We start from the raw sequence: 26,200 nt of genomic DNA, 5'->3' as shown, positions 1-26,200 counted from the left end.
CAAGGAAGTTGATAAACTCGGTCCCAATGGATGGCGTGTCTTTGATCCTACTCTCAGTGCCATTTCCTTTACTGTGCATTTTCTAGTTTGCTTGAATGACCTTGTAGCCACTTAAAATCGCCTTTTGCATTCTGTCCTTTGCGTCGTCTGGCCCCTGCCGCCCTGGTGGACAGCCGGCTCTATAGGGCTGGCTGCTCTGCCCTCCGTCCCAGGCTGACGATGACCAGCGCCGGAGCTCCGTCTGTGCTGGTCACTCCCAAGCCCACGTGTGCAGCCCCGAGCTGTCGTCTGAGCGCCACTGTCAGCAGCACCCAGGGTGCTCTGGGTGCCTCGTAACACGTCCAAGGTCAGGCCAGTGACCTTGCCCACCTGCCTCACCCTCCTGCCTCACCCTCCCACCTGCTGGCCCGCCTGCCTGCGGAGTGGCAGTTGGAAGAACACGCACACACGCGTGCGCACACACACGGAAACCCCGCCAGCTGTGCTTCAGGTGACCTCCGCGTGCTGGCGGAGCCTGGTCACCTGCATGTCTTCCTGCCCAGGACTTTCACTGGGGCCCCTGGGTCTCCCCGCTTCCCGGGGACCCGCAGGACAGCCACCTTGCGGGGTGGGCAGGCAGCGGTGGTCCTGTGCCCCTGCCTCACACAGCGGGCTGGGTGCGCACGGCTGGAGTGACCTCCTGGGAGCTCGTGAGGGGACATGTGGGCCGGCAGGGCGGCCGGGAGCACGTGGTCGGTGCTGGGAGCCAGGGCCAGGCCTGCACGCCCTGTGTCCTCCCACCCGGCCACCCTGCATCACCCAGTGGCCCTGTCCCCGAAGGCTCCTCCCTCTGCCGAAGTGACAACAAGCACAGCAATAGTTTTTCTTCTTTTTCTCATTCTTGTCCATTTTCAGGTTTTTCCATAAGGGAAATCAGGAAAAGTCTTCACCATCATCGCGGTAGGGCCCGTCAGGCGCCTCAGAAAATGGGTCCCCTTTCCTTCCCAGCTCATGGTGCCCGTCCTTGTGGGGTCTCTGTACTGGCAGCCGTGGGGAGAGCAGGTGTGCGAGTCGTCCAGAAGGTTCCAGGAGACCTTTCTGAGCGGTGGGGACAGTGCAGGGGGGGAGGGCATGGCCCCTGGGCCCAGCACAGCCTCGGCCCGGCCTGTGTGGCCTGTGGGCAGCGGTGGTCCCTCGGTGTTCCACCCACTGTGCTGCCAGCTCCATGTGGTGCGGTTTCCCGCACGTCCCTGCCAGCACAGTGACACGCGGGGCCTTTCAGCGGGCCATCCTTGCATAGCGAGCGCGCGTGGGCTTGAAGGAGCAGTGTCCCTTCCTCCCCATCGGCCTCGCTTTCCACCTGCTTTCTTGCCCCTGGTCAGGCTGGGTAGAGAATCCTCCTCCACTTAATTTTCTAGGCCGCAGTCCCTGAGTGTCTCTGCCGCCCTAAGTTGTGGCTCCTCGTTGTGGCTGTGCTAAGTGACACCAGGCGACCTCACAGAGGACGCAGCTAGGACACTGCGTGGCACCCCTAGTTTAATACCGTGTGTGCCAAACAAGTGTACACAAGTGGACATTTCAGTCATCGTGACTCAAGCAGCGGTTCACCGTAATCAGAAGTGTCTGCACGCTGATGGGAACCGCTTTGAGCACCTCGTGTCATTGCAGACGTCACACGTGACTTGTATGCAGCTTTTGTTATCGGCATATATTATTGTAATTTTAATACAGTTTTTTCCTTCCTTAAAACATGTGTGCATTTTTTGGCACCCTCTGCATCTTGAAACAACTTCCTGTTTGGGTGTGAAAGGGAGCAGGAGGCCCTCACTCGCCCTGGGGCACAGCAGGCCCGCGTGTGCGAGCTGCTGCCCGGTTCTGCCTGCTTTAGTTTCTGGGCTCCTTTCTGTGCCTTCACTACTCTCCGAACAGCACAGAAGATGGATTCCAATTTTACAGATGAGGATAGGACACTGGGTACCAAAGAAACTGAATTACTGTCCAAGTTTCTGCAGCTGTGAGATGGCAGCACGCAGGTTCAGACGTGGATTCAGCCTGTGCTGTTTTTCTTTCTCAAAGACCCTGCTGCTGTGTGTGCACAGCTAGTATTTATGTAAAGCTCGTCTAACTGCAGCCATGTAATTGTTTTGTGTCTACGTATAACATTTTGAAATTTAAAAAATTATGCAATGCAAAAACGTTTGATACTATTATCTGCATCACACTGAGAAATAAGCAGATATATCCGTGTGTGTGTATGCACATATATGTAATCTGGTGATTGTTTTAAAGTACATGCACCAAACTGCCCCCTTCACTTACGTTTTGAGAGCCAACGTTGCCTTTCCAATTGGTTTAGAGTCAGTATCACCATGCCCTGAATGATTTCAGCTATTAATAGACACAGGATGTGTATGAGTGACTTTGTAAATGTGACACTTTCACATGTAGAAATTGTACTTTGGAGCGTTGGGCCATGACACCTGGATGAGGGGCCCTCTGTGGCATTCCCCGGCTTCTCTGTGTTGGGGGTTGAGACGCACCCACACGCAGCCCTGCCCTGCGTGAGCCCCACAGCTGAAGAGCCCCCTTTGATGCCAGCAGCTCAGATCACACAGACCCTCCACCTTCTGTCGTGACTCTGTCCACATGGGTGACGGCAGCTCATTCCCTCGGGCAGCGATCGCTTAGGGCTCATGTAGTGGATCCTTACTTTGCGTTTCCCAAGGACCTGAGTAGAAAGTGGGGTCTGACCCGTGGAGCTGAAACGTGCGGGGCTGACCCTGTTCAAAGGGACGGAACTTTCTACAAACTTTGTTTCCTGTTTCTGTTTTCCTACAAAGATGAGAACGCGTGCGTGCTGACGTCGGTGTGAATGATTATTTCTGCTGAGGAGGCAGCGCTCTTCTGTCCCCTTTGTGAGAGAAGGAAGCCGATCTCGTCCTTTATGTCTTTAGGGATTTGTGTGGTTTTAAAAAAGACATCTGCTATAAAAACGCAGAAAATACGAAGGTCCCTAACTTTACTTTTGAAACTGGTAAGTTTGCAAATTTTCTTTTCTTTGTTTCTTTTCTCTCTCTCTCTCTCTTCCTTTCCTTTCCTCTTTCCTCTTTCCTTTCCTTTCCTTTCCTCCTCTGTCTGTTAAAGCAAATGACCACTTCTATTCATCCTTTCAAGAACTGCTATAGTTAAACATGGGGAAAGGTGTCAGGAATAGCAAGTGTGATGTTTTAGGAAATTGTTTATTTCCAGAGTTGATTTGTTCTGTGAGATCTTTGTGTTTGTTTCGTGTCTTGGGTTCCTGAGACGTATCACTTACCAGTCAGAACACTGGTTATCGCAAGTACCTTGGAGTTTTCCGTGTTTGAATCTCCAGGACGATGTGGATCAGGCAGCTCGGGCCAGGATGCTTCTGTGTGTTTGCTTTTCTGCCTGGAGGGGTGGGAGGGAAATGGGCTGCCACTGTGACCTGAAGCGCCTCGCAGCAGGACTGGGAGGGCACGTGGCCGCTCGTGGGGACGTGATTTCAGTGATACATTGGGACATGGTCCTGGAGCGCTCAGGGGCCTGTCAGGACGGCCCCTGTTCCTGAATTACCTTGTGCGGGATGTGACAGAATCCCAGTCTCTCACCCTGCACGTCACTGAGCCCGCCACACCCCCTGTCACTGTACACAGTGGGACTTTGGGTGCCACCCCACCCTTCTGTGTGCATCATCTGAAATCAGTGAGCATCACTCAGAGCGTGGCAGTGTGCACATGGGAGGAGGGGATAGTGAAGCCGGGTCTTCTGTGCTTGCCCCGGAGAGCCCCCCATCTCGGTGGCCTGCAGACCTGCGCCCACCCACCGTGTGCCTGCAGGGCAGCCAACAGTTGGGCTGCTACTCAGAAGTCGGTGTAGAAAACTCATGACAACATGGTGGTTTTGAACTTGATGGAAAGGCTTCTGATTATAGCACAATGGTTTCATCTGTGCTCTGTGCGGCTCAGTGACTCACTGTGAAAGGTCCCCTGTCACCCCGTCACTGAGCACTTACTCTGCAGGAGTGTGAGGACTGCCCCCCTCGGGGTCCTTGCCCTCCCATCTTCTGAGCTGTGTGTGTGGGGGGTTTCTCTGGCCTTGGAGATTTTTCAGTTAAGGGACTCCTTTGTGAATTTTTAAATTGTAAGTTGAGAGGGATGCAGGGCATGTATTTTTTCTTTGGATCTTATGCTCATTAGCTTAACATTTTCAAGGAAACGACTTAGGTTCTGGACACGCTGGTGAGACTGGCTGTCCACCTGGCATCACAAACCCTGACTGGGATTTGTGCCAAGGCAGCCTCACCATGGTGGGAGAGGAATGTGAGCCCAGATTAGGTGTGGCCCAGATTAGGGCAAAGCCACACTGAGCTGGGGCTGTCGTGACCACTGGTCAGGGGGCCACCGTCCTGAGGCCAAGGCCTGCATTGTGTTCACAGTTTGGGCACGTTTGATTTTGAAGCTCAATTCTAGCAACCAGGTGAGCAGAAGAGCAGTAATCCTGCAGGTTTCTCACTTAAACGCTTGTTCCTTTTGGTGACGAGAGTTAAATAGACAGCTGTTTGGAGCCCCTTGCTGAGTGTGTTCTGTGACTGGCTGGTATCTTAATGGACTGCCTTATATCCAGGGCACCCTTGAAGGCATGCAAGCCAGTGGTGGGAAGTTCTGCTCGGCGGGGAACACGGAGTGCGTGTGGCTTACGGCCGTTCTGAAAAACGATGAGGAATAATAACTGCAATCAGTGTGCACTGTGGCTGATTGCAAGCACGTGTTTGCCTCCCACCTGCAGGGGCCTGGGCTGCAAACGCCCTTCACTGACTCACAGATGTGTGAAGGGACCAGCACTCGCCCAGGGCCTGAAATGTTGTAACTATGCATTAACCACTGTGGAGACTCCACGGTGGGTGGAGAGACGGGTTTGAAGTCGCAAGCAGAGTAGGGGTTTTACTGAGCCAGTTTCGTGATCAAAGGTTCTCTGTCACAGCGATCACAGAGCCAGATACCCCAAGGTCTCAGGGGACTGGGGCTGGCCTCATGTGAGGAGCGTCCGGCACGTGGAGCCTGCCTCCCTCAGGAACCACTCAGTCCCCACATTCAGTCCCCTGCCGACCCCGTGCTGGACACAGAGCTGCCACGGTACGGGCAGACCTCTGGACCCACCAGCTTTGGGGGACGGGGGACGGCGCCGGTGCCGTGAGCTGAGTACGTGGGGTTTGAATGGGAAGAAGCAAGGAGGCCCATGCTTTGTGTGTCTGTTTGCAGCGTTCACAGCACAGAGATGGTCCTACGTGAATAGACCCCTCACCTGAGCAGTGACAGCCCCCCCACTGCCCCCGGGGCCCCCGGAGGCCTGTGCTGGAGCAGACCAAGGATGTGAGTCTCAGAGTGACCTCCTGTGACAGCAGGCTCTGTGGGGATGTGCTGGGGACACAAGGGAAGGGAGTAACTGCCAAGTCGGGTCTGTGTGAAAGCCACCGTCAGGGCCTGCTCTTTGAATGCAGGTTCCCGGGTCCTTCCCCGGAGCCCAGCGGGTGAGGCCCAGGAATCTGCATTTGCCGCCAGTTAGTTCTCACACATTCAAGGTCGTGAGCTGGTGGAGCAGAGTTTGGACAGGAGCAGATGGGGGGGCAGGAAGCCTCCCAAGCAGAAGGGATGGCTGCTGTGACGGAGCAGACAGGCGATGACAGCTGTCCGTCCACTGACTCCTTACGTAGCGGGTCTGGCGCAGTGTCCCTGAGAGCTGAGTTTGCACGGGAGCACCCACTCCCATTGGTGGCTGTTTCCAGCAGAAAGCTGAGCCGTGGCTGGGACACGATGCATTCTGACGATGGGACATCATAAATGTGGGAAAGGAAGTTTGCTTTCAGCCAAGGACGCCAAGCCAGTTGTAGGCATCTGTTTCCTGTCACTGAGGGGAACCGGCACCTTGCTCACTCGCATTATTGGAGGGGAACCATGAATCTGGGGGGAAAATGGGTTGTAAATTTATCAGAATATAAATGCTGCAATAATCCCGTAATCTCACCTGCTGTTCAAAGAATCTGAACTGAATGTCCACACATTTCACGTCCATGTGAGGACCTGGAAAGTTTGCAAGGATTCCCGTCTGTCCTGCTGTTACGTTTCATAGAGCTAGGCTATAGCTTAGCAGTCAAGTGCCGTGTCAAATGGCCAGAGAGAAGAGATCCAGAGGTGAGAGTGTGGACCCTGAATTGTTCATAGTGTTTGTCACCATCACTGGGGGGGGCACTGACCCAGCATAGCTGTCACCTGGGTGCTGTCATGGGCAGAGGCCGGTCCCTGGCCCAGGAGCATGGAAGGGAGACGCATGAGCAAGTAACGGGGACAGATTTCCTTGCATCACTGGTCTCATCCCTTATCCCCACACGCACACACATGCACACGCACACACATGCACACGCACACACGCATGCACACACGTACATGTGCACACCTGCACACAAACATGCCCACGCACGTACAGCCACACATGCATGTACACACAGGCACACACATGCACACGCACACATGCAGTGCAGTTACACACAAGCACACACGCATGCACACACGTACATGTGCACACCTGCACACAAACATGCCCACGCACGTAAGCCACACATGCATGTACACACAGGCACACACATGTACATGCATGCACACCGCATGCGCACACACCACCGAGACTTAGCAGCCTGCCCGCGCCCTGTGCTCTGTTTGCACGGTCTGCAGGGACCCCCGTGGGTGGGGTGAGACCACACGTGCAGGCAGGAGGCAGCGGAGAGGGAGGCCTTTCACCCCACATCCTTCTTGTTATGGTCGTAAATCAATTAGTTTCTCCCTTTTCCCTGAAAATGAAAATTTGATTTCTTTCCTCCACAGAAGTAATCACGTAATAGTAGAGAGTTCTGGTTAAAACACAAGAATAAATTCAGCTTTATAAAGTTAACCTGGGCTGCCTCTCCCCCACCCCAGGGGCGGCCTCATCTCTGCAGATCTGGAAGAATCTACTTGTTAAATATCAACATTTTCTAACGACACTTCTGCCCTGGGCCATAAAATTAGTTACTAGTGACCCACAGTGATCACAGAGGGGTCTTCACGTGCTTGATTTCCTTTAAACTTCGGAAGTGCTGAGACTTGCCCAGTAGCACATTTCAGGAGGGAGACCCATGTGCGTCTGGGGGGGCTCGGTCTCTCTGCGTGTCTCTGCCTGTCCCCCGAGACCCAAGGTGAATGTCATCCGCTGTAGGAGCTGCACCAGCGTTGTATTTCTGGACTAAAATGCCCCTTGTCTATAAAAAGAAAACTTTGTTATGCACCTTACCTGGATCCGCTGGTGGAGGGATGCTGATGAAGGTCACGGTGTCCCTTACTGTCATTCACAATGGGGACATGTTCTTGTGTGTGTGTGTGGGGAGGGGAACGGGACAGATGGTAGTCTGTGAGGGAAGGTTAGAGAATGTCCCTGCCGTCGGCCATGACTTGCCTTTGTCAGACTCTCGAGGACAGTGTGGAGGGACTGCCAGCCTGCTGCACGAGTGGGCGCTGAGGCCCTTCCAGCTCGCTCGGCCCCTCCTCCTTCACATAAGCCTGAGGTCCCAGCGCTGTGGCCGCACAGCACAGAGGGACCCACACAGAAGCCGCTGGCACATTTCCACCTGCGGCTCCCACACGGTCACATCCACACACATGCTCTTTAGCTGGGTGTGTCCCCTGTCTCCTCAGCATCTTGGTCACCATCTGCAAGTGAGGACCAGGTGAATAGGGCCACCATCTCGGGCCGTCACATCTCTGTCACCCGAAGTGTGGGCGGAGCCGTCCTCTGTTCGGCCCTCACTCTGGACATTTGTTCTGAGTTGTAGACGGGGGACAATGGAAGGAGCAGCGAGCACTGCAGCGGGGGGACGTGCCTCAGGACCCACAACCAGTTCAGTGACAACTGGAGCTCAGGCCATGTGTCACCACGGTCCCCATTGCTGCTCTTTGTGTGGATGGAATGTTGGGATGAGCCAGCGGGGACCCAAGGCAGTAGGGACGGCTAGGCAAGGAGACTGGGTCAGGACAGAAAGTGGGGACAGTGGCAGCCCTGTCCCGTCGGGAGGCCCTGGGCTGGGGTGGATGTGACAGCAGCCCATCACCTGCTCCAGACAGGAGCCCGGCAGTGTCTGGAGAGCTGCGCCCCAGAATAGTAAGGAGAGAGGTCCCGCTCCCACACATGGTGAGTTGCTTTAGAAAGGAAACTCTAAGCCCTGGAGAGGATGTTGATACTGTGTCAACGTTTTCTTTGAATTACACTTTTCTCGGTAGGTAGCAGCATAGTCTAGGGCCTACTTGTAGGTGCGAATGTGCACATTGGCTGATCCCGTGTTGTGCGTCCTCGTTCCATATTAGTGACGTGCCTGTGTGTGTGCTGGGACACTTCCTAGTCCCCTCCCGTGGGTCAGTGGGCGTGGCGGCTTGGACGCCTTTGTCCCATGATTGCACTTTATTTCGGTTTCTTTGCCAAAGCTGTGTAGTTGTTTATCTTCTCTCCATTTATTCCTGGAGCATGTTTTGCTCAGGGGAGGAATTATATCAGGAGCGCAGGTTTCACCAAGTTCTCTCGGTCGTCTCCTGGCCCAGCCCCACCATCTGTGGTCGGAGCGCCCCGCGCCCCCCAGTGTTTGTGCAAACTGGAGTCGGTGCACAGGCCGAGCCCCGCCGGACATGGGGCATCCACGCCAAGGGTTAGCAAGGCTTGTGGCTCCTGACCGTGGGGCTGTCTTGCCTTTGTCCTAACTCTGAGCCAGCACTTATTTCCGTCATGTTTCCACTCAGAGAAGAGACAGAGCCCTGGGAAGCACCCGTGTCTACACCTGCAGAGCCGTGAGGGTGGCCAGGGGCAGGTGGCTGGCCCTGCACGGGGGACAGTGGAAAGGGGTGTGGTGTGGCCTCCTGGGGGAGAAGCATTCGCCCTGAGGGCTGCTTGGAAGTGGCAGAAGGCGGGCTGTGGGAAGGGACGAACTCGGGGTGATTGGCAGGAGAGTGGGCTGCGGCTGGGAAGGTTTGTGGGCCGGTCGCCACTCTGCCCTCGTGAGGACAAAACCACACTTCCAGGCACCACTGGGGGCTTGCGGTGGGCTCCTAGGGTGGTGAGGAGCTGCTCAGGCCGGGCACCCCGTTCGCTCTGTGGCCCGTGCTGCTTCTGCTGTAATGACAGAAACCCTCGTGGAATCAGCCCACCGAGGCATCCAGTGCCCTAGCTCTCATGTGGGATGTAAACGAATACAAACATTTAGGTAAGGTGAGGCTCTTTCCCAGGTAAGCTTTTAACTACTGCTTAGTTTTGTGCTGATTTAAAATATGAATGAGTCCAGCACAGCTTTCAAACCCACCCCGAGTCGTTTGGGGACAAAGTGTGTAAGTTTTGCAACTTCAGGGTGGGTTTTTCCCACCTTGGCCAGCAGTCTCGTCTGTGTCTCCGCTCTGCTGACTCCAGGAAGGTCCCAACGTCACCTTGTACGTCGCCGTTCCGCAGCCCAGCTTCCCGTCTGCCCTGTGCTGGGCAGTGGCCGCCTGACTGCCGCCCTGAGGCCGCCCCCACGGCTCTGCACCTGCGGACACACTTGTGTGGGCTGGGGGCACACACACCTGCTGCTTTAGAAAGAAGCTCAAAGTCACTTTTCGACACCTTTGCACAATACCGAACAGCCTAGAGTGTTTCATGGGCTTAATTTCCTCCAACTCTTAAGCTTCCAAAGAAGTGAGTGTGTGTGCATTGCTGCTTCCATTTTACAATTTGGAAGAAATGGTTGCTTCACATTTCCAAGTAGTTCCGGAGCTGGAATGGGGACTCTGCTTTCCAAGCCCTCATCCTGCCGGCCGGCACCAGCGTGGAGTCTCGTCATGTCGGGAGGAGAGAAGAGGCGGTCTGGTGTGGAAATGGACAGGACGCCCATTCCGCTTCCCGGAGGACTCGCGTCTGGCCTTTGGCTCCTTTATTCAAGACACTGCGGATGCTGCTGCTACATCACAGCCCTGGGCCCTGACGGGAGCAGTCTGCACGTTTATTTTACTTACTTTCAGTTAGTAAGTAAACTTTTACTATTAGTACTAAAAAATAATATATTTTCTTTTTAATTCAGGAAGGTAAGGGAAATACAGTACTGCATATTTGACTCTCCAAGTTGCCTGTACATTGTAGTTTTAAATAAACCTGTTTTTCTATGTGTGCTGCAAACATTTTTTTAGAAAATACATTAAAATAAATGATACCAGAATATCAATTTCCATATTGTCATACATTTAACACAAAATTGGAATGTTTTTAAGAAATACGTGGTCATAAGGTTCTTAACAAAACAATAAAAATATTGTAGCATCCATAACATGCCTGTAAGTGTGTATCCAGTGATTGGCACAAACAGAATAAAACGTGTGCAGCAAATGCCACCGACTGCAGTGCACTGTGAGGACAAATGCCTGGAACATGGGACCCTGAAACATTCCCGTAGAAGTAAATAGTGGGTCCTTTTTTCAGTAAGTGCAATGAAAATATATGGTGTTGGATATCAGTCAATTAAAGTGTAAACGTCGTTTGTTTTATTTGAAAGGAAATATACTTGCAAAGGGTTACTGAGTATCCGTGTCACGTTTCTATCACGTCCATAGAGTTGAGTGAATGAATCAGAACAGATATGCCTTCCCAGTGACAGAAGCTTGGTTCTTTTTTCCAAACTAATGAGGATACAAGTCATAATTTATTCTTCTCATAAAGCCAGTGTTGTTCTTTTCTTATCAAGTATAACTTACAGTGAAAAGCCGAGCTGTGGTGTGCGTGTGCCCAGGAAGCCCACACACCATCAGGACGTGGAACTTGTCCCCACTCCAGAGAATTCCCTGCTGGGCCTTGAGCTAAGCCGGGGCCACCAGAAGCAGTCTGTGGTTTGTCAGCATAACAAAGCGGGTGCGATGTCATGTCGGAGCCTGGCCTGACTGCGTGTGTGGCGTGTGAGGCACTGTGCTGCCCTCTGTGTCTACAGAGGCACGGACGTGAGGTCTGACGGTGGCGTTTAGCCCTGAGGTGGACAATGGATGGTGGCGTGAACCTGCAGGGCTGAGGTCAGAAAGCCCAGCGCTGCCCAGGTGGGGTCGGTGGTGAGCTGACGCCCCCAGTGGGAGAGGGGGCAGCCCTCAGGCAGCCGTGGGTCAGTCCGCGTCTCGTTTCTCCCGCCTCCCACAGCACGCTGGCTGCGGCAGATGACTTCGTGTGTCCCCTGCAGCTCCAGGATGCATCCCTTCCCTCCGCCCCCCCCCCCCCCACCGTCCATCCCCCATCCGTGACTGGCTAATACAGGCTCACATTTCAGGTAAATGTGAAGTCTGCAGAGTGGTCACGATGGAAGGTGCAGAGGGCGGTTCTCGGGATGTCGTTTCACAGATCGCAGCCCCCAGGCTGCCGGCACAGACAGTCTGTCCCCAGCAGGTTGTTTGCGCGGAGCACTTGGTGTTCAGTTCAGGAGAATTTCTGTTCCGTACTCTGTGTGAAGAGCTGAGTTCCGTGTCGCCACTGCTTTGTTCACCTAAGTCATCCGTCTGGGCATGTTCCAAGCTCTGTACCAACCGTCACCAGTTCCCAGCAAAGCGGTGAGGGGCGGCCACCACCTCCCTATTCTGGAGGCAAATGTGACCTTGATCACCTGAGGTCTGACTGCTGAAGGCTAAATGAAGCTGCGTCTCCCACACACGGGCCATCTCTGTTAGACTGCCGTGGCTCAGGGTTCAGAAATGGCTTCATGGCCTGAACAGAACTGTGTCACCAGGAAAGCAGGGTCCTCCTATGCAGCGGTCAGCATGCCCCGTGATTCTGTGACCACTCCCGGCACGCTGGCATTTTCCTCGCTGTAGGTCATTGGATCTGCCCTTCATGGGGTCTGCTGCCCAGAGGGGAGGGGCAGGGCCCAGTCACAGCCTGTCAGCAGCAGCCCCCCACGCAGGCCTGGCCGCCCCCAGTGCAAGCTGGGGACACAGAATCCTGCCCCTGCCCCCATATGGGGAGGCTCAGGAGAGGAGGCCGGACGTCAGAGCTTTGAACGGAGCTCCCGGTCACTTCCTGGTCCGACCGAGCCATGGGAGCCACTTGACTGGGGAGGGTGGGGAGCAGACGGGGGCGTGGAATATCTTACCAACAGCAGCAAAGGCCTGCGAGATGCCGACAGGATAAGGCGAGAGGACGCGTCGTCTGTGGGACACAGTCCCTCAGCATCAAAGGTGAGAGCTCCTCACGCAGCTGTGGAGTGAACAGCTCTGTGTGGAACACAGCTCTGCCCGGCCTGGAGAAGTGGAGCTGTGCTGCTGACCCCGGGTCTCAGAGCGGGTGTGCAGGAGGGAGCCCCCAAGTAAGTAAGCGCATGGACTGGGGTGTTTCCAAGAATGGCGCCTCTCCTGAGCTGTCTGGATCTCTCAGGGGGTGCATTGCGGTTCTGCAGAGAAACAGAACCATGGGCTATGTTGGCATGCACGTGTGCGCGCACGTGTGTACATGCACACGCGTGAGTGTGACATAGATCTGTTAGAGGGACGTGGCTCACACAATTATGGAGGCCGGCAAGTGCCAGCATTTGCAGGGTGAGCCGGCAAGCAGGAGGCCCAGGAGAGCCGGTGTTGCATTTTTAGCCTGAAGGAGGAAGAACCAACATCCAGGCCAAAAAGAGTCAGGCAAGAGGAGTTGGGTGTTAATAGCGGGAGGTTCAGCCCTTCGTGCTCTGCGTGCTCCCGATTGGACAAGGCCCACCACACTGGGGAGGGCAGTCTGCTCTGCTCAGCCTGTAGTTCCCAGTGTCCATCCCATCCGGAAACCCTCAGAATTCTGTCTGAGCCAATGTCTGGGCACCTGTGGCCCAGTCAGGTTCACACATTCAGTTCACATTCACAGGAGACAAAACAAGACCTGGAAACACCTCGTCACATAGACGGGCCCTAAAGATGAACAGTGACCCTCTGAGCGGTCAGACACTCTGCCCAGACGCTAAAGGCTGAGTGAGCTCAGTGGGTGGAGGCCCCCTCCCCCACTGGTGAAATGAAACGCGTAACAGAATTACTAATGCGAGCACTTTGGACTGGGCCCGGATTAAAACGTGCTGATGTAGGCTACGAAAAGGACACCCACAAAGCCAGGTGCCTGTATTTCGTCACACACATGTCCGCACGTGTGTAAGCAAGGCCATGTCACGTGACACAGCCACAGTACAGTTCACTTCAGTCACAATTGGCACACGTTTCGTAATCATCTTCAGTAGCCTCGCTGATTTGCAGCACCCCTGCTACCTACCGGCGTCGGCCAACGACCCAGCTTGTTCCCAGGGAAACTGCAGCATCTCTTTGGAAGTTCCCAGGTACCTTGTCCTAATGGATGATTCTGGGACAGCAAATAATATTTTGGGGCATTTTCTATATGAAACACTGTGTTGTTCTTTAAGAAATTTGAAGAAATGATAAGGGGCAAATTTTTATATTCATGGATTTTGTGATCTAGAAGGGAAAATGAATGTGTACAATATAAAAACCCGAGTAAGATGGAAATCAGTGATACAAGCCACACGTGACAAGGTTGCCGTGTACAAGACACAGGCGAGTCTGCTGTCATCCCAAGAGAGGTGCCCCGTGGGCGCTGCGGCCGGTGCGCACAGCATGGGCAGAGCAGGAAAGAGCAGAGCGTGTTCCGGAGCATTCAGGAGGCAGTGGGTGCCCGGGCCTGCCTGCCAGGGCGGGAGAACCTGTCCCCTGGGGCAGCTGGAAGGCTGCCTCGGAGTTAGTTGGGGACAGACTAAGGAGCGTGGACCTCACTTAGGGACAGCGAGAAGAACAGGGCGTTTTCATGAAGGCAGGGATGTTACAAATAGTGTCCCTGCTTTGGGGGCGGGTTTGTGGAGACGGCACTGCCGCACTGAGCTGTGTCCACATGAGAGCAAGGGGAGGCATGCTGGGATCCAGTAGCTGGAGGCCGGGGACAGGGCAGTGGCCGCAGCTGCGGGGACAGGACGGCCATTGTGTGGCGGACGTGGGAGGTAGGGAGGTTAGGCGAGCAAGGGCTCCCACACGGTTCTGGCTCACGCAGGAGGCGAGTGTGCGCCGTGGAAAGGTGCCGGCTTGTGGTCAGCCGAGCCGTGCTCTGCTTGCTCTGGATGCCAGTGGTGGCAGACGTGGCGAGTGTGCACACGCGTGTCCTGGTGTGTATATCATCTGCACACTAGGCATCGCTGATCCGTGACGTGCACTGATGGTAGCTGCAAATGAATATTTGCCAGGAAGAGTTCCAAGCTCTCAGGACGTAGTCACTAATTTAATGGTCACAGCGGCCTGTGAGGTAGACACTGCTCACACCTTCACATCGCAGGAAAGAAACTGAGGCACGGGGGTTGGGGCACGTGGTTCCTGAAAGGAGAGAAGTCTGCCTGCGGCCGTCTGGGAAACGCCAGGTCCAGCCCAGCCTTGTTCATGCGCACAACCCCTGCTCCGCGGCGGCTCTAATGGTGGCACTTGACTCGTTTTGAATCAGAGTTCTACACCAAGCCGCTTGGACAGGAGGAATTCCCAAGCCTCTAGCAAAATTGAAACCCTGCCTCTGCCACTCGTTAGGGCTGTAGCCTCAGGTAAATTATTTAACATCTCTGAGCCTGACTTATTTGCTCATAAAGTGGGAATAAGAATATCTAATTCATACTGTTTGCGGAAACTAACTGAAATAATATGTGTAAAGAGGAATGGCTGGCAGGTAGATTTCTATGGATTTCTACTGTTCTTCATACTAACTTTACATGATGGGCACAGAGCCAGATGGGTGAAAACCTTTGAGAAGCAAGTCTGTGTGCCTTTTGTTTACAAGTCTGTCCCCTGCCTTTGCTTACAAGTCTGTCCCCTGCCTTTTGCTTACAAGTCTGTGCGCCTTGTCCCCATGCACTTGGTGTCCCCAGCTGCCTAAGACCCTGCCAGGTGTCTGTCACTCATTGTTCTAGCACTGCAGTAGGACGTACTGTGTGAGATTTAAAATTCAAGATGAACTAAAGATAATGGTGCATATGAAGATAGGAAGCATTTGTGGTTTATTTCAAGAGGTAAACAAGATGAAAAGAGGCCTAGCTGCAAAAGGATGGGAAGATGCGTGTGAAAGCCACTGGAGATTGTGTTACCTCAAGTCTTCCTTGACTCTGGAAGTGGGATTTAACATTAGGTGTGCAGACAGGAACGGGAGGAAGGAGACACACTGGGGCAGTCGAGAACATTCACCCCAGGGCGGGGCAGGGCACAGGCTTGTGTTCCCCTGGGTGCTGGGAGGGAAGTCGTGGCTGAGCTTTCATAGAAGGGGGTTGAGCTGAGTCTTGAAAACAAGTGGCCGTTTGCCTGGCAGCTGGGGCTGGGGTGGACACACAGGTCGTCCTGCGCAGAGCACACATGCTGAGTGTGAGTGACTGGAGGGCATGAGTCCAGGCATCACATGGACGGTGTGACAGAAGTCTGGGGACACGGGAGGGCCACGTGATACGAAAACCGTCCGCTATTGGATGAGGGCCAGCCAGGCCCCGGGCCCTGTTCTCAGTGGCTCTAAGTCTCTCCCCTTTGGAGATGCACCCAGGGAGATGGAAAGCTTGCCTGACGCCCAAATCCTGGAACCCAGGCGATGCCCTCTGAACAGACACTCCCTCCCGGGTCCCACTGCTTTCTGGGCTAAATGGACTCAGCTGCGCGGACATGTCTGCGTCGTCTGCACACATCTGCATGTCTCAGTGTGAACCATCACCATCTCCTGTAGGAATTACACCCTCCGGTCACCAAGAGCCGCACATGTCACAGGAGGTCAGCACTTGCCTGACGGCCCGGCCCACGGAAGCACGGGGTGACATTTCCAGGAAGCCATCAGGGACAGCGCTGAGCCTTTCCATGACCTGTTCAGAGGCCCTGGTGTGGGTGGTGACAGTGACGGTAGAGCTTGTGGGCATGTCCTGTGTGCTGTCATGTAGGCTTCCACTCGGTTCCGTCAGTCGTTGCGCGTAACCGTCCTGCACGGCTCAGAGCGCTAGGGCCTCGGGGGTTTCTCTGGGCCGCAGGGCTGTGGAGAGCTGGCCATGGAGCAGGTTCGTGCGATGCAAGTTCTTCTGGTGCCTTGTCCCGAATGGCATGATGATTCCAGGGCCTTCCAGCAGCGCAAGGTGACGCCTAAAGGACAGTTACATTTGACACTGAGATGGGATGAAATGGTTCCACTGAACGGAAGCAGGCAGCGTGCTCAAGTCAGCGGAGACGGCCCTCCTGACGCGGATGGTTATTTGAGCAGGATCTTAAGACCCTCCCTCCAGGAAACATCCCAGCGTCCGATTGGTGGCCTCCTGGTTCCCTGTGCCTCCCAGTGTCCGATTGGTGGCCTCCTGGTTCCCTGTGCCTCCCAGTGTCCGATTGGTCCCCTACTGGTTCCCTGTGCCTCCCAGCGTCTGATTGGTGGCCTCTCCTGGTTCCCTGTGCCTCCCAGTGTCCGATTGGTGGCCTCCTGGTTCCCTGTGCCTCCCAGTGTCCGATTGGTGGCCTCCTGGTTCCCTGTGCCTCCCAGTGTCCGATTGGTCCCCTACTGGTTCCCTGTGCCTCCCAGCGTCCGATTGGTGGCCTCCTGGTTCCCTGTGCCGCCCAGCGTCCGATTGGTCCCTTACTGGTTCCCTGTGCCTCCCGGCATCTAATTGGTCGCCTACTCTCTGTTTCAATACTGCGAAAGGGTAGAAGAGAAAGAGCAAACCAAATAAAAAGCGGTAGAATCCAAGACGGGTGAAAGAAAATCATAAACCGGGTTTTGAAGAAATACCAAGAGATCCAATGGTAGTTTTGAATATGCACAGACAGCAACACGCCCAGGCAGGTCATGCTCCAGAGCTGGAAACTGGTTTCTGCCCTGATCACGAGTTCTGGTTTCTCTCACCTGCTCTCTGACTTCCCCTCACGAGTGAGCATGAGCCGCGGCTCGGCCCTGACCACGTCCCTGTCACTGAGGGCAGTGCCTCGCTGTGGGGTCCGTGCGGTGGCAGTGATTACAGCCTGCACAGTGTCGGGGCATCTGACAGGTTGGGAGGTTTGTGGGGTGGCGTGACACCCCAAGAGTAGGTGGGGCGGGGGGTGAAGCTGACACAGCTGGAGAGTAGGTGCACCCTGAGCCCCACAGTGCAGGAAATGCAGCGGTGTGCCCGGCTGCCCAAGAGCCGTGACACGCCCACTTACCCACCTTCGAGCTCAGAGAACCCTGAGAGGGAAGTATGTTTACTTCTCTTTTGTTAGGAGAGGGAAGTCGGAGGTCTGGAGATGGTAACTGGGGGACTGTTCGTGACGGTCTGTTGGGTGATTGTAAAAGTCACCAGCTGCACTAGCCCCGCGAGGACCTGACCTGCTGTCACAGGTCCTCGCCGCCTGTGCCTTCGTGTCCTCTCATTACCGTGGGTGTTGCTCATTCTCAGCACCCCCATCTCCCCTCGACACCACCCACAGCCCCTAGACCCGGAGGTGTTCGCATCATTTGTCCTAAACACCACAGTGTACCTGGGAGCCGGCGTGGACATGCCAGCCCATGCTCAGAAGGGCCCGTCTTCTGGCCTCCATGTGGGAGAGGGTTATTCTGAACAGCTGCTCAAGAGGCAGCTGCGGGGGCAGCAGTGACATATCTCTGAAGACGACACTGTGTCACCAAAATGGCACAGGCCACACACCAACAATAATAGCGACACGGAACTTCTCTGATGTTCTCCTGAAATTTCAGTACCTCCCCACGCGCACAGTGCCATCCCCCCAGCCCACGTGGGACGGGCATGCAGGTTCCTTCCCCTTTGGTAGCAGCTGGACGTAACTCGGTGGTGTGGAGTCAGAGCTGTCAGCATATGGAAAGACGTTCCTGGTTGTACACAAGGAAGGGCTTCCAGGGGTCCCCTGCCACGCCCTCAGGATGTGACTTTCATAGGAACCGCTGGCTCCTCACTGCAAACTGTTAAACCAACAAACCCGAAACTCCAAATACTCACCGAGTGTTTCTCTCTGGCATTTTCAGGACAGAATCCACACAGATCGTTGGACATTCCACTTAGCACCACAATGTCCACTGAGGTCCTACTGTGTGCACAGTACAGAATCTGAAGCTGTGGGGGTTGATAACATGAAAGAAAACAGTGCTGCCCTAGAGGTAGAGGGTTTTAAGGCAGAAGGAAGGAGAGAGATTGCCATGTCACCTGTCTCGGCCAATCACAGCTGAGCGTCTTGGGGGGGGGGGTGGGCCGGCTGGAGGTGAAAGGCTGGGAGCCTCAAGCCTGGGGTACTGAGCGGTTCAGCTCCTCTGATACACGGGTTGAAATCCGGACCCAGAAGCCTCTGTGTACACGGTGTCCTTGCAAAGTCTCTGCGTCCTGCGGACTAATCCTGCGTGAGCCAGGGTTTGCTCCTCAATGTTTGTCAGCACCTCAGGTTGACAGAGTCAAGATGAGGTTTCAGGTGATTTCAGTTTGAAAGTTTACAAGTCGTCGGAAATAGTAAGACCCTTACCAGAAACAATTACAGACAACTTCAATATGTGCGTGTAGACAGACAGACAGACAGACAGACACACACACACACACACGATAGTCTGAGCAGCTGAACCAATTCTGGACTATTGAGGAATTTTGTAGAAATGAAATTTTAATGTCTTCACTCTCAGTGGGAATAATGAAAAGCATGGCTGAGTAGATATCGTTTAGAAGCTTTAATGAATAAATAAGTATATTGCAGGTTAAGCGGCTCCCCTGTAATCTATTTTGGCTATTAATTTGTGTAGCAATTTCCTTTTTTCATACTTAGTAGAAAAACAGGTTTCAGGGCTCCGAAAGTGAGCCCACATTACAAATTAGCAGACATGATGTAACGATTCTGGATGAAACATAAAGTTTAAGCTCACAGTAAAGAAGCACACAAGCAGAGTCGGGGTAAAGAGAATCCCAGAAAGTCTTCAGACCCACCGTTCTTTCTCAGGCCTCCAGGCGAGAACACTCAGCGGCTGGTTCAGAAAAGTACGGAGCTGTTGGGAAAACGAGCTTAGACACCACGGGTTGCCCGGAGCAGATTGGTGCCAGGGAGTGGGCTCCCCCGCCTTGGTGAGAACCCCGGCTTCCTGCTGGAGAATCTCTGCCATGTGTCTTGCCAGCTGTCCCTCTTGTTGAATGTTGTAACTACCTTAATGCCAACCCTCCACTGAGGAAAGCACGTGAAAATGTAGCGTAATGCTTTATTAGAATCAGATTGGTAAAAGGAAATGAGTCTTGGCAAATTCCAGGGATCTGCCCCAAGTCAGACAGCTCGATGGCCAGCAGGCCCTGTCTTCTGGTCCTTTGTGGCGTGAGATCTGTGAGGAATGAAGCCCCTTGTCTCTTCCTGTCTTGTCAGGACTAGTGATCACCTTGTAACCACTTATAGAAAACTGTGGGGCGTTGGAGGTGGTCCGAGGCAGGAATGTAATGAGGAAACGCAGCAAGGTGAGCCCCGCAAAGCAGGTGAGTGAAGGGGCAGCGGGGTCAGGCAGCCCAGGGAAGCCCGCTGTGATGACCTCAGCCCTGCTCTCTGGGCGCCTCCTGCTTTGACTTTCCTCTGTGCTTTTCGTCCTGTCTTTCCTGGCGATGCCTCAATTTCCCACAAGGACTGTTTGGCCCATTGCCGGTCATTTGCTCCAGAGTTATGTTTGTCCTTTTATCATTGAGGGCAGCCCCTGCTTCCCTCAGAATTTATGCTCGGTGCTCATTCAAACGAGCCTTTCGGTTTGTCTCCTCAAGGACACTCACTAGCAGTTGTGCCAGATAATTCATGGTGTTTGCTCTCACGCCAGGACGCTTATCATCATAAAACTCCCCATCTGGGCTACTTTCCTTGGGGGCCGTTGCTGGCACAACACAGTTGCTCTGCAGCCCCTGCTGCTGAGTTCTTCACCCACCAGCCCTTTGGTGCCCGAGGGAGTGGCCCGGTGCCCCACCTCCCGTGGCTGCTGGCTCCCGGAGCTTCTGCCCGCAGGGACACGGGAGTGACAGCCGGGGGCTGCGGTGTCCCTCGGCGCGGGAGTCATTCACCCTCAGAATCATCGATTTAAAGACACTGAAATCAGGGAGCCCGACTCACCTGTACGCAGCGCTGATTTTTCTGACACGTTTCCTGCCTGAGGTTTAGGCAGAGCCACGGGCTGTGGCCTCATGTTTCCGCCCATCCCCCCCATTTCCCGTTGAACGCCGGGCCGACTGTTGGCCATAGAGCAGCTCCCTTCTACTGTGCTCCACGCGGGTCACCATCCCATTGGGTCAGCGTGTGCTGAGCTCTGAGACCCTGCACTAAGCGTCAGAAGGGAAGCGGAGTGTTACCTGCTGGTCCTGGAGCAGGTGGAGCCCAGCTTCAGAGCAGGCACCGCTGAAGGTCGGCGTCTGGTCTGGAGGCGCGTGCGCGAGGGTGCACAGGCCCCCAGAAGGGCAGCAGGCGCTGAGTCCCCCCCAGGCCTGGAGCTGTGGGGGGAGGGGATGGTGTGTGGAAGCTCAGTGCGAGCTGGACTCGGTGAGGAGAGGCCCCACATGGCCAGGGTCCTCTAGACAAGCAGAACTAGTGGAGATTCCTGGGAACGTAAAGTCCGGAATTAGCTCAGTGCCCATGGAGGTTGTGGAGCCAATGTCCCAGTTCACAGCCCATCAGGCAGTCAGCTTTCCTTCCACTCAGGCCTTCACCTGATTTCACGAGGCCCACCCCCTAGGGGGGCAATGTGCTTTACTCGGGCTGGCACTTCAAATGGTGACGTCACCCACAGACAACTCGCAGATACCCCAGACCAACGCTGACCAAATGGCTGGGAGCCCCTTGGCTAGTTGCGTTGTCACACCCCCAGCAGAGCTTCGGTCCTCCTGGGAGGCAGGCCTGGCCAGGAGCCCCACCCCACGCGGGGGAGCAGGGACAGCACCTTCAGTTCCTCATGTCCTGTTTCTGTTCAAAGATGGCTGTTTCACATGTGTTGTGTTTGGATTACGTCACACCGACCTGGCCCAGCACAGGTCTTGCCTGCATGAAGCAGCCTGGCTGCTTCCTCCAGAAGCTGGGCCACAGCTGTTCTGTGCCTGGGACACGAGACGGAACTTCAGCACATGCTGGTGGCCCCTTTTACAACAAAAAGCACAAACATGCAGAGAGGGAGCTCTCCGAGGCTCAGAGAGGGTCCACTTTGCAGCGGGAGCTGACAGGACGGTGTCACCTGCCTCCTGCTCAGCGGGCACGTGCGTCGGGCCTCTCGTCTTCACTGTTCTGCCACGTCCACGAGTGATTGAGAAGGTGCAGGACACGGGTTTGGAGTGAACTCGCCAACATGGAATCGGCGAGTGGCGAGGCCCAACGTGCCTGCAGGATGTGGTGTCCCACAGGCAGGACGGGGGCGTGGCAGCTGGGCGCTGGAGGGGGCCGCGTGGGGGCTGGGTGCCAAGTGCATGAAGGTGTAAATGCAGCAGAAGTGGGGGCAGAGCCCCTCTCGGGGAGAGTGGGGTCGTCATTAGCCGGCATGGGGTACAGCCGCTGTCGGGACAGAGCCAGAGAGTGGGCAGCGCGAGGAGGACGCGGGCAGGAGCTGCGCCCAGGGGTCCGGGCAGCCTCTGAAAGGAGGAGACGCAAGGGACGGTGCCCTTAGGGTCCCCAGAGGAACAGCCTGACGACGGGTCATTGGAGCCCAGCCCCATGCTGGACTCAGGCCCACAGCTGGAAGCTCCTGGGTCGCTGTTGTCTCAGGCCGCGCGTGTGGTGGTGGGGGTGGCAGTGGTGGGAACCAGGCACGTAACACCAGAATTTACAGGCGGTGAGCAGCTGGCTTAGCAGCTCTTTATCACCTGGAATTGGAATTTTGAATGAATTAGATTTCCTAAATTCGTAGTATTTGATAAGAATGACACGTGCATAATGTTTACTTTTCCCCTCACAAAACATCTGGTATCTCTCACTTTGAAATCCCTTCATTTGAAACCAGTGTAAGACGTTAGCATCCTTCACAGAGGTCAGGGACAGGTCTTACTAGGGTCACTCCCGTTTGTCACGTATTATTGTTGCTCTTATGATAGGAATGCTTTTCATCGCATCCTCTTCTTTGTTTATAAGGAGAATCAGGACACTGCTGAACAGGCGATTTACTTTTCCTAAGCCCCCTTGGTTTTCCTGGAAGAAGACTCCTAGCCTGTGTGTGAGGACATTTATTCCTTGTCACTGACCAGTGTTTTGCTGATGTGATACCTGCTTGTCTGCTGTTTAAAGGGGCTCATGTCTCCATATCAGCGTCAGGCCCCATGCTGATTGTTTTTTGCAGCAGATTTTTTAAGTAGTTTGAGGAACCCTGTTTGCCTTTTCTAAACGTTTTGATCAAGTTTTGCACGTTAAATGTTGTCAAATGTCTTTTCACTGTATAGTGCAATGATAACCTGCTATTACTATATCCTTACTGAATTATGAAAATAATTCCAGTAATCGTCTTCCTCGAGTGGTAGCATTGTTAATTTTCCAGAGTAAATCCTCGCCGTGCTTGCTGCATTATTGTTACGTCTTGCTGAATTTCTGTTACTTCTATTTTAGTTAGGAGTTTCCCTCTGTATCTCTAAGTAGGACTGTCGTATAGGTTTCCGTGAGGGCTCAGGTTTGGACAGCAGTGGTGAGGTAACCTCATAGATCAGTTAGAAAGCTTTTTCTTTTCTAGGTTCTCATTGGTTTAATGGCACAGGAATTATGTCTTCCCTAGGATTTGAGAGCACTGCACCATAAAAATGTCTGTGACTACCAGCTTCTTGAGGTAATTTTGGACATGTTTCCGTCCTTGCTGTGGCCTTTGACTTGTTAAGCTTTCTATCTCTTTCTGAGTCAATTCTGGGAACCTGTGTGCCTGCAGACTGAGCTTCCAGCAGGCGCTCAGCCTCACGCCCGACTCCACACTGCGCCCGGTTCATCCTCCTCAGTGCCCAAGGGATCCTGTCATCACACCCAGACTTTCCTTGGCTCTTAGGTGAGAATTGGAGATCTGACCACGGCCCCTTCCCATCATCCCTCCACCTGCTGCCTGCCCCTGGGCACCACGCTGCAGCCACACTGGCCCCTGCGGGCATAGGCCATGGACTCTGCCCACCTCCGGGCCCTTTCATCTTCCTGTGCTTTCATCCCTCCTCTCCTTCCTCCCGAAGCCATTGCTACCCTGCTTTCCCCAAACGGCCAGCTGGGTCCTTTAAAATAAGACAGGCTTATTTTAAATATCTCACCAAGGCCTCTCCTGACCGACTGACATGCAGGCAGTTGTAGGAGTGTAACCACCAGCACCAGCACTCGGGTTCACCAAGCGGGTAATGGTGAACGTGGCAGCATGGCCGTCCGTTTTCCGTCACCCAACCCTGGATGCTTTCGAGAGAGAACGGGGCTATTGATAATCGCATCAGAGGCAGCTTGTGCTCTGCAGCTGCTGATGGCACACTGGGTGATCCCTCCTCTTAAGTATCAGGCGGACGCTATCATTATCCTGCTTTCCAAAGAAGAAACTGAGGCAGGGAGCAGTGGTGAGGTGGGCGCCTGACCTGGGAGTCTGATGCTGGGAGCACCCATCCGTTCATTTTGTAGCCTCTGTCTGAGCTTTCAGTCGCCCAGCGCTCTGTTTGTCCCCACCTTCGGTAGGGCCCTGAGCTCCATGGTGGCAAGGACAGTGAATGTCCTCTCTGACCTCTGAGCCGAGTTATTCCCACTCAATGTGGAGTGAATGAAAGCATTTGCTGTTCTTGCTAATATCAAGATTTTCTAATTAGCCTTGAATAATAAGTAATGTTCTCTAATGAACTGGGAACCATCTGTTGCTTCACCATTTCCTGTCCGGGCGTGATCTGGACTAAACTGGGCATTTGCTCACCTCTGACTCAGACCCTCAGAGCCCACGTCCAAAATGCAGCACAGTTCCATCTCAGGGTGCCCTCTGCTCCCATGTTCTGCTGCCCACTTCTCGCTTAGTCCAAAGAAATCATCAACAATCAAAAGGGATTGTAACCTGCATCCGTGTAGAAAACTGTAAGTACCATTGTCAGGGAAGAACTTCCAGGCCTTAGTAATAACTGCGGGGCCAAGGGGAGACAACAGATGAAAGTCATGAGCTGAGTGTCTCAGTTTTGGGAAGAAGAAAAAAATTATACGACCTGATTGGGAATTAAGATACAGAATTTGTGGGTAAGAGAGAACAAGTTCAAATTAATGTGTTTGTTAACTGCCCTGTGAGGCTGACACCCTCTAAGGGACTGTGGAAATTAACACTTGTGTTCATGGGACACCTGTGCTGGTGGTGGCAGCTCCGGAAGGAGGCTGTGCATGTCTCTGGCTTTGCTTAGTTCCAAAGGACGAGCTCCTTCTGATTTATGAAAGGAGTTTCTTCACTCTTCTCTCTGTTTTGAAGTGTGTTTGCAGAGTTCATGAACGTTTGTGGGGCTGACAAAGTGTGAATAGCCACATCGGACATGGGTGCGCAGGTATCACATGGGAAAGTCTCAGTTATTTATCCTAAGTGACGAGTGGCAGTGACAAGCAGCCATGTCTCTACTTCACTCAGAAGCTTTGGGCTCCAGAAAGATACATCATTATTCAAGTGAATCAGGCTTTCATCCTAATTGTTTGGACACCACCGATCCTTTTTCATAAGTTTTCTCCTTAAACCACACTGATTCCAGCGATTGCTTTCTCTCTCATAACGGTAATATGTTATCCTCACTTCCCCACCAACAAGCTCATGTTTCTCCTGAATTGGATATAAAGTAAACAGTAGGAATGTAATTGGAGGGTAAATTCTGTTCTGTCTTAGCTGATGGAAAGTAATGAAAAATCGAGATGGAGAGGAGACGTGTACTCACCACACAGGCACCATTTATCATCTTCCTTTGAGACGGCACAAGATGACCGCTGTGCATGTTAACCAGCGACTACTGCGCGGGGTGGGAAGCAAAGAGTCGACCGTGAACCAATTAGTCGGTGGATGACATTTCTCTTTCCTCTACAAGACCACGAAAAGTTTAAAATACTGATGGAAAAAATCATTGCCTAAGAGCTGCTTGAAAAAAGTGACCAGAATTGCTGATTTTGCCGCCGCTTTTCATTTGAGTAGGAGAGGAGAACTCCAACTTAAAATAATGTGTCTATAAACTGCCTTCCAGACGGGCTGATATCTTAAAGTACGACTCATTAAAAACCACGTGTGGTTCAAATGCCAGGACCTCTGCTTAGAGATGGGAGCACTGGGGCACCCGCGTTCCCACAATAAGGTTTTCAAGGAAGAGCAACACTGTTTGGCACAGTGAGTCCCAGTGGTTAAATCACCCCGGTGGTTACGGCGGAGGGTTTGCAATGACTGTTCAGATTTTCCTAAGTGAGGAAGGACAACTACCTATTGGAATTCTAAAGATAAAATCAATCAAACAGCAGGCAGAGATTTGCTGAGCACCAACTATACGCTTCATTCTCTAGTAAGCAGTATGTGAGAGAGAAAAGAAGCAGGACATATAGTCTTTGTCATTAAAAACACTCAGAATATTTTCTTAACCTCAGTTGTATTTCTTTATCAGCTATGATTTCTCATTTTTGTGTGTCCCCTAAATATTCATTAATATGGAGGCAGATTCAAACTAGTCAGTTAATCAAAACAGTGGTTTTAGAGCATGGAGCGCTGCATCGACACAGGCAGACTTTAACGACAAGGATGATAACATAAGGCTTCTGCTCTCAAAGAGCTTATGGTCTGAGAGAAATTGCAAGAACAATGACAAATAATAAAAATATCTTACTCGTCCTTTGGCATTTGGCATTTACCTGACATTCATGGAACATTTACTGTGAGCCAGGAACATGGAGCATAAAAATGAGTAAGAAATGCAGTTAAGTTTGCATATTTATTGGGACCACAGTCTAGACTAAGGTTTCACTGCTCTTTCCCAAATACCTAGAACAGAGCCAGCTTGGCAGATAGAAAGTGTCCAGTAAATACGTACTGAATTAGTGACTATTTATACACAACATTGCTTTTAAAGGCCTTCACATTCAGGATCTTATTTTATCCTCACAGCTATTCTGTGTAAGAATAAAGCAGAAATTAATGAAATGCGGAACAACCTGGTTCTTTGAAAAGATCGACAAAATTGTGACACCTTTAGTTAATTAGTGAAGGA

General features: G+C 53.2%; 1 protein-coding gene across 6 annotated transcripts in view; it reads left to right on the top strand.

Moving 5' to 3' along the window:
• Nucleotides 1-26,200, top strand: part of DLGAP2 (DLG associated protein 2) — a 451,130-nt gene that overhangs the window by 201,321 nt on the left and 223,609 nt on the right. The gene's annotated exons all lie outside the window — the stretch shown is intronic.

The sequence above is a fragment of the Rhinolophus sinicus genome, chromosome 16 (assembly GCF_057876585.1).
Source record: "Rhinolophus sinicus isolate RSI-liver-muscle chromosome 16, RSI-T2T, whole genome shotgun sequence".
Taxonomy (NCBI): Eukaryota; Metazoa; Chordata; class Mammalia; order Chiroptera; family Rhinolophidae; genus Rhinolophus; species Rhinolophus sinicus.
This window is presented reverse-complemented; position numbering and strand designations above follow the sequence as displayed.